This window comes from Danio rerio, chromosome 17 (genome assembly GCF_052040795.2).
Source record: "Danio rerio strain M-AB ecotype USA chromosome 17, GRCz13ab, whole genome shotgun sequence".
Lineage (NCBI taxonomy): Eukaryota > Metazoa > Chordata > Actinopteri > Cypriniformes > Danionidae > Danio > Danio rerio.
Genome location: NC_141037.1, coordinates 17,917,501 through 17,925,000, shown reverse-complemented (window position 1 = coordinate 17,925,000; position 7,500 = coordinate 17,917,501). Strand labels below are relative to the sequence as shown.

General features: G+C 36.1%; 2 protein-coding genes and 1 long non-coding RNA gene across 31 annotated transcripts in view; 1 reads left to right on the top strand and 2 right to left on the bottom strand.

The window, feature by feature from the left end:
• Window positions 1-5,475, bottom strand: part of LOC147833049 (uncharacterized) — a 6,100-nt gene extending 625 nt beyond the window's left edge. The window contains exons 1-2 of the long non-coding RNA XR_015513243.1: window positions 2,420-5,475; window positions 553-2,370 (exon numbers count right to left, since the gene is read on the bottom strand). This is a non-coding gene — a long non-coding RNA (uncharacterized LOC147833049). The remainder of the gene's footprint in view (window positions 1-552; window positions 2,371-2,419) is intronic.
• The window catches only part of hmbox1a (homeobox containing 1a), a 664,927-nt gene that overhangs the window by 242,840 nt on the left and 414,587 nt on the right, over window positions 1-7,500 (top strand). The gene's annotated exons all lie outside the window — the stretch shown is intronic.
• The window catches only part of foxn3 (forkhead box N3), a 176,752-nt gene that overhangs the window by 22,844 nt on the left and 146,408 nt on the right, over window positions 1-7,500 (bottom strand). The gene's annotated exons all lie outside the window — the stretch shown is intronic.

The following is a 7,500-nucleotide window of genomic DNA, read 5'->3' as shown; positions in this document are numbered from 1 at the left end:
TTCATAACAAAAGGTAAATAGTTGAATGTTTTACTTTTTTCTGCACCTGAAGCTGAAAAAAGGCATCAAATTTACATCTAACATAGTCAAATAATAAATTAAAAAATAATTACAGGATTTCTTGATCAATGTTAGATGTAAATGTTATGTTGACATCAAGGTAGTTTACATGCATTGTAGAGAAACAAAATCCAGTGTGAATTTGAAATTTAAAATGAAAGCTTTCAGATAAATAAAATCTTTATTATATTATAATTATAGATGGGCATAGATTAATTTTGTTTAATCTAGATTAATCTCACAGTAATCTTGGAATTAATCTAGATTAATCTAGATTACAATGGCTCATTTGAATTCTGCCAAAGGCATTCAGAATATGTGTGCTACCCAAATAATGACTAAAAGTAAGTCTTTGAGAATGGGTTTGTCAAGCCAGGGTGGCACATTAGATCAGGGGCTCGTCTCCTGTTTCCAAAATGCATCACAAACTGCTTGAGAAACAGTTCTACTAAGATAATTGGTGATAAATAAATGATGTTCAATAAGATGTACTTGTGTTTACAAACTGTTTATTCAGTTAAACATGAATTTTGAACTGTAGGCCTAAATAAGCTCAAAACAGCGATTTTTGATCACTTAAATCCGACTAAAGTCAAAACTGAACTAAACAGAAATGGAATTAAGACATTTGGAGTATGCAGATATTAGTGGCATTATTGAAGTAAACACCGCGATCAAACTATTACCATCATGTAGGACTTTTCGCCATATTTCCCAAGATCCACACACACGGCTGTTAGTAAAGGACCGCACACACACACACACACACAAACACACACACATCGCAAAATGCAGAAGTTTTTTCTTTCTATTTGGCATGCGTTATTAAATTCCATAACACTCTCAACAGTCCTTACTCCTTATTTGCGTCTAATACCCCAGTTTGTCAAGGGGGCATGAATGAAATGTTTATGAGTGAAAGTTGAACTGCCAAACTGCAGTTAAAGTCACCCAAAATTACAAAAAAAACTCTTACATGAAAGCACTTCACGTCTATTAAGACAAATAACTAGATTACAGATGTACATGTAAACCTAGTCAGTAGTGTCTTTGAAGTTAGTGAAGGATCCAGAGGGACTTTTTTGTCAGACGGCTCACCGGTCCGGTATACATCCGCGCTAAAGTATCAAGGTGAAAGTCATCATAGCTTGCATAGAATAGACCCAGCTCCCAACTCAACTTTGAGAATAGATTACAACAACAGTTTTTTTAATCGCCTGTTAAGAGTCTCGCGTTAACACAGCACGTTAACACCAATAATGGCCCACCACTAATTATAATACTTTGTGTCATTAATTTTAATGTTAAAAAGTGCATCAATGTGTGGATGTCAAATGGAGGTCAAGATTTTGACATCAAATCGAAAAATTATGCTTTTTTGATGCTGTTTTCACATCAAGATGCACGCTGTAAAGGAAAATAAAAACTGCTTTATACAGCACTAAGGCCATGTACACACGTACACGAGTATTTTTCTAAACGGGGTTTTCCCCTCTTTTGTTTAAAAAAAAAAAAAAAAAAAATGCACTGTGATCCAACAGGCAGTCATAATGACACTTTTGTGCAGCGTTTACACCAAATGTGGAGAATAAAGGAATGAAGTGTTTGCGCAATGAAATTGCACATAACATATGTGAAGCATTTGCCGTAAGGTGTGAAATTTTTCCTCCTCATTTGCATCTTTCACGTTTGGTGTGAACCAACGCAATCTCACGGCAGTTCGTAACTTTTTGATTTAGTGGCTAATTCGTATTAATTCGTACAATCTATTTCGTACAATTTAGTATGATTTGCTCATCACCCAATGATGGTTGGGGTTAGGGGTGGGGTTGGGTGTCACACCTCTTTTTTTAAATCGTACATTTTTGTACAACTGAACTCATATGAATTCATACGAATTAGCCACTAAACTGACAAAACGTAAAATACTTACGTTTTCCCGTGAGATCTGGCTGTGTGAACCCATCTGTGTGGCCAAGAAAAAAGTAAAAATCATGTCATGAGGTGAAAACTCTGTCACCATGACCATACTGTTCCCTGAGTTTTGGAAAATCTTCACCCCGGGGTTTTCATCGGTTTCAGTCACCTGAAACTGCATTTTTTTTGTGGACAAACAGTGAAATCTCGTAGAAAAAAGTGCAGTTTTGAAAATACCTATGTCCATGTGGACAGGATCTAAATCAGGATCAGTTTTTCTGCAATGAGAGAGTTTGCCGTACTGAGATTAATGAGACTCATAAAAGAGTCATGGACGAATGCATAGTATACGCACACACAAAAAGTTAAAACAGACAGTACTGGTCAATATACCTGGACTCTTCAGAGCATTTGGGCTGAGGTGAACGTTTGACAGTGTCACCCGAAATGAGGACATTATAAAATACATGACTGGCTGCTATAGGAAAGCTACAGATTCATTTGAATGCTTGATTTGGAGGGGGGACTTAGGATGTGATTTTGTGCTGCACTGGGAGTTATTGGTTCTACAGTGAAAAGGCTGGATGATTTTGTTTTCCCTGCTTGAGCTCCAGGGCCCCGGCCGGCCCGATGAAAGCTTGCACTGGCCCCTCAGCGGCTAATGTCCTTTTATTTGTCCCAGAGAGACAAAGCTAAACAAAAAAAAAAAACACATTTAAAGGAGTAGTTCATCTCAAAATCTACATATTGTGTAGTTGTTGATCGCCCAAGAATATATTTAGCAGATTGTCGGAAATTATTAACCAATGACTAATCAATGGCTATTAGATTTCAGCATTCTTCAAAACATCTTCTTCTGTGTTCAACTCAAACCCAGGGTAAGTAAATAACAGGATAAGATATTTTGGCTGAGCTACCACTTTAAGGGTATGATTTGAGGAGAAGTTGCTGTCAGTACACTGGCAGAGATCGAAGGGACCTTTGTAGGTCACACTGTGACAAGTGACCTCCTTAGGGACTAATCTTCCGCTCGCTGCTTCACAACTATTTACCAGGCTGCCATGGCAACCGAGAGTGATATCTGAGCGTTCGATCCCGCCTCTCGGCCCGGCGACCAGCAGCAAGGTCAGGCCCAAAACACAAACAGCACACGGGTTACACAACGCTCCGGCTGACAGAAAGCAGACACGAGCAAACCAACGCTCTTTTTAAGTCAGTGCTGTCTGCAGGAAACAGAGGCAGGTGAGATGCCAACCAGCGCATGTTTTGAAGGCACGGAGTGTGAGCTTTCCTTTGATTCTCTAGACAAATGAACAAGCTGAAGTGCTTGAAGATGATCTATTATTCACAGGGTGGAGACCCAGCGTTCATTTAAGTGCCAGACTCTGAGGGGGTTTTAGCACTCGTTGTTGGAAGCGCAAAGTTAATGTCATTTTGAGCCACATCTGCTCATTTACGTCAGGGGATCTCAAATAAACCTGCAGCTGAGGTCAATGTGTGTTGGAAAACAAGTTCACTTAACCAACAATAATCATATACAGTTGAAGTCAAAATGATTACAATTAATATTTAATCTGTATTATTTAAAACATATTTCACAAATGCTGTTTAATAAAAAGAACACATTTTAGACAATAGTTTTAAGAGTGCATTTCTGATAACTAATCTATTTTGTCTTTTCTATGATGACGGTACATTATGTTTTATTAGTTATTTTGCAAGGTAATATTACTCAGCCTAAAGTGCAATTTAAAAGCTTAACTAGGTTAATTGGGTTAATTAGGCAGGTTAGATTAATTAAACAAATCATTGGATAACATTGATTTGTTCTGTAGCCAATCGAAGAAATCTCTGAAGGGGACTAATAATATTGACCTTAAAATAGTTTTAAAAAATGTTAAACTAACCAAACTAAAAGACACAAGGCTTTCTCCAGAAGAGAAAAAAATTCAAACATACTGTGCAATGTTTGAAATTTTTTTTATAAATAAATAAAAATCACAGGAGGGATAATAATTTTGCCTTCAACTGTATATAATCAGCACTAATCGAATATAAGAAATATTGAATATGTATTTAATATTGTACATCTTGACTTGTTAGTGTTGGCAGATTTTTTTAAAAGTAAATAAGAATAAGCCCATTTTAAGCATCAACCTAAACTCTTTAATGTGAAAATAGGTCACAGGCCAAAATATCATGATGTGCACAGGCCTATACTACATTAAAGTCCCCATGAACCGGAAGTTGAGACCTCTCACATGGTCGCCCAATGAAGCAAAGCAGAGCTGCGCTCGGCTAGTTCCTGGATAGGATACCACATGGAAAAGCTTGCTGCCAGAAGTGGTGTGAGTGATGCCAGCAGGAGGCCCTCAACCTGCGTTTTGTGTGGGCCCTAATGCCCCAGTATAGTGAAGGGGAGTCTATTCTGCTCAGTGAGTGCCGCCCTCTGGATTAGACGTTAAACCGAGGTCCTGACTCTCTGTGGTCATATAAAATCCCTTCGAAATTTTCATCAAAAATGTGTAGAGGTTTAGAATGAGTAGAGAATGAACTCGGGAGACCACGAGAACAGAGAACGCGTCCTGTGAGACATGAGATGCTGCGTTCTTCCTGATGGTCACATGACCTTCATGCGATTTTAATGGAAAATAATTTAAACATTACAGCATTCATACAACCATTTATTGTTTTTCCCCTCAAGTCGCAATGACTTCTGGGACTTCTTGAGCGAGTTCAGTGCTCAAGTCTGCATCTGTGTGTTCTCGTAGAACACATCCGGGAAGTTTCACACATCCTCCGTTTTTGTGGTCTTAAGTATTGGAACTGATCTTTAGCAGTTGATGATGACATTACACGAGGATGCAAGATCGCTGTAAAACACATATTGAGAAACAGCACCTGTCTCCTCTCTGGGGGCTGGTTTGCGGCCTGGCACAATATGGCTGCCGTCGCGTCACCCAGGTGGATAGTGCACACAGGTGGTGGATAAGGAGATTCCCGACCAATGTGTAAAGCGCTTTGAGTGTCTAGAAAAGCACTATATAAATGTAAGGAAATATTATTTCTATTATTTTTTAAGTGTGATGCAGAGAAACTTTATGAATGTTAAATAAGACAACAGCAGGCATGGCTTGGTTTTTCTGCTGCGAGCTGAATGGATGTAGTAAAGTAGGCATTTCATTCAGAAAGATCGGGAACAGGGTTTCTGCAGAGTTATCACACCTCCTTCTCACTGTTTCTGTTTGCTGTCAAAACTGACAGTTGGAGGGACAAAATTAAGTATGCTAGCCACGCCCCGATACCTCAAAATAACATAATCTGACATTATAAGTGAGAAAAAAAGCAAGAAGTGCATTTTCCGATTTTAATTTTTGATTACACCCGCAAACAATTTTTTTTCTTAATGACATGAACAGATGAATTGTTCACCACAACACTAGCAATGTGATCTAACAAAAATGTTTTGTTTTAATTGGACATGGCAACACACTGTCTCTTACCATAACGCAGTGGTTCTCAAACTGTGGTACGTGTACCACTAGTGGTACGCGGGCTTCCTTCTAGTGGTACACGGAGGAATGAAATATCTCATGTACATGCTACAAATAATTAAAAATTTATTAAAAATTATGTATATAATATGCCATATATTATATATAGGCTATATTTCTGAAGTAATCTGCCAGGTTTTTTAACTGTGCAGAGTTATAGCTGCTTTACTGGGCCTACTACGCTACTGTATTTCAATACTGCTCATTTTGGTGGTACTTGGAGAGACAATTTTTTTCTAAGGTGGTACTTGATGAAAAAAGTTTGAGAACCACTGCCATAACGCATCTTGGGTTGCTGTAATATGACTGCAAAGTAATCCAGACACCAGAACATTACTATGGTTACAATGGAGTCAGTCATTGGAATTCTGGCAGTGAGTCATATTCCATACATACACAAAATGATAATTGGAGGCTTTCATCCCTATATTTAAATTCATGTGTAACTCTTCAAACCTCACAGTGTGGCATTTTTAACATTATGGACCCATAGGTGCCAAAAATTCTTCTTGATTTAGAAGACCGTAAACAGAATATTAGACAGCCTTTTTCATGTCAAGACAGTAACATAGTACAATCGATAGCATAGATTGAACCCACACAAGCAGCTGTCCCAGTTAAGCAGTGAGCCATAGTAGAGGAACGTCCCTCCATCTGGAAAAAAAACCCTCCACAACACCCCTGTGAAAGGTCAATTACCATTTTTATATTGATGCGGATGGGGATTTGCTTGTTTGCAGCAACAACTACGTTTAATTGCACAGTTAATAACATGAAATGCCTACTCAAAATACTCTGTGTTGGCAAACAGAACCCAGCTGTTGGATATGAGAGGACGAGAGAGGGGGAAAAAAGAACCTGGTTTATCCTGGAATAACTCAAGCTATTTTGTTATTTATTTATTAATATTCTATTTTATTTTTATTTTTTTATTAAACTAGGGTGGAAAATGCATTTTTATTTAATTATTTTATTTTATTATTTATTTATTACTATTTTATTTTATTTTATTATTCTCGGGTGGAAAAGCATTTTAATTTTTATTTTTTTTTTGTTACAAGTAGTTATTTTTAAATTTTTTAATATTTTATTTTATTTTAGTTACTTTAATTTAATTTAATTTAATTTTATCAAACTCGGGTGGAAAATGCATTTTTATTTTTTATATTTTTTATTTTATTAATTAATTAATTTATTTTATTACTAATTTATTAATATTTTATCAAACTCGGGTGGAAACTTCATATTATCATTTTTTTATTATTATTTATTTATTAATATTTTTTAATATTGTTTTTTATTATTATTTTATTAAATTCAGGTGGAAAATGCATACATAAATATTAAGTACATAAATATTTTCCATTGGCTTAGTCCCTGATTTATCAGGGTTTACCACAGGGCAATGAACCGCCTTTATTTAATTTTTTTTCCTTCAGCCTTGTCCCTGATTTACCAGGGGTCAGCACAGTAGAATGAACCACCTTTATTTTATTTTATTTTATTTTATTTTATTTTATTTTATTTTATTTTATTTTATTTTATTTTATTTTATTTTATTTATTATTTTTTTTACTCGGGTGAAAATGCATACATAAATATTAAGTACATAATTATTACAATTTAAATAAAATTTCTTTCAGCATAATTATTACAATTTTAATTTATTGGTTATGAATATTGTAAAATGCATGAGAAGGAAGTTATAAACATGTTCAGACTTCCTAAAGCAAGAGTTATTTATATTTTAGTGGGTGAAGTCTATAGTAAACACGAAGCAGGACGAAAAACAGAGTGCTTTTAAAAACAACTGGGAGCTAAAAACAGAAAAGCGTACAGTATTTTGGTGTCCTGCCTCTAGATTTTCATAAGATTAAAGCCACTTCTGTATTCACCTCAAAGGCTTCGACTCCACTGTAGCGCTCTAAACGAAGCTTGCAGGCGTCTGATGAATAAACACGAGAGCGTG